The sequence below is a fragment of the Triticum dicoccoides genome, chromosome 1A (assembly GCF_002162155.2).
Source record: "Triticum dicoccoides isolate Atlit2015 ecotype Zavitan chromosome 1A, WEW_v2.0, whole genome shotgun sequence".
Lineage (NCBI taxonomy): Eukaryota > Viridiplantae > Streptophyta > Magnoliopsida > Poales > Poaceae > Triticum > Triticum dicoccoides.
The window spans coordinates 451,822,470-451,823,450 of NC_041380.1; positions in this window are offsets into that span (position 1 = coordinate 451,822,470).

The following is a 981-nucleotide window of genomic DNA, read 5'->3' on the forward strand; positions in this document are numbered from 1 at the left end:
GGGCGTGGGGCCCATATGTCAGTGAGAGATAGGGGAGGGTCAAACCCTCTGGTCGGCGGGGTCAACTCGCCGGCGTTTAGCCGCCGGCGAGGCTAAACGCGGCGGTGCAGGTGCGGGTTTCACGTACAGGGCACCGTTCGGGGCGCCGTTGGGCTCTATGGATAGCTGGGAGTGGGCCGCGGCGAGTGGTGCGGGTAGTTGGGTTCGGGGTCGCCGGAAAAGGCGCCGGCGACGTGTTTGGCGGCGGCCGGAGCTCGGGTTTGCACGGGCGCGGCGAGGCAGAGCACAAGGAGCTCAACCAAGGGCATGGACGGCGTCGTGGGGTCACCAGGAGCACGTCTGTGCCATTGGGCGGGTAAGCGAAGCTCGGGAGCGCGTGGCTCAACGTCCATGGCGGCGGCGGCTTCGGTCGTCGGTGAACTAGGAGCCACGGTGTGAAAACAGGACAATAGAGAGGGGGGTTCGAGGGAGAGGCTTACGATGGTTGCAACGGTGCGGACGATGAGCTCGGGGAAGGCCGGAGCTGAGCGGGGCGGCGAGGTCGATCTCCGGCGGCCGAGGAGGGGAAAAGCCTCGGTGGCGGCGTTGCAGCGTGTCCGGGGCCTCGTGGGTCGTCGAGGAGGTAGGGGACGTCGAGACGGAGCTTGCTGGCACGGCGAGGGGTCGAGGGGGAGGCAGTGGCTACGCAGGCGATGAGCGGCGGCGACGGGCTCCGCTCGGGAAGGGAGCAGAGAGGGGAGGGAGGTCCAGAGAGCGAGGGAGAAGTGAGAGGGGGTCGGGGAGGCGCGTGGCATCGTCCGGGACGTCGCTGGGGAGGCCAGGGAGGAAGCAGGAGGTGGCCGAGCAGGGTGGGGGTGGCGCGCGCGGCGGTGTCGCGGTGTCCGTCCTCCTGGCAAGGAGGAAGATGACAGGGGAGGGGGGCGGCGGTGGGCTGGGCCAGCGGGAGGAGCTGGGCCGGCTGGGCTGGACAGGTAGGCGCCA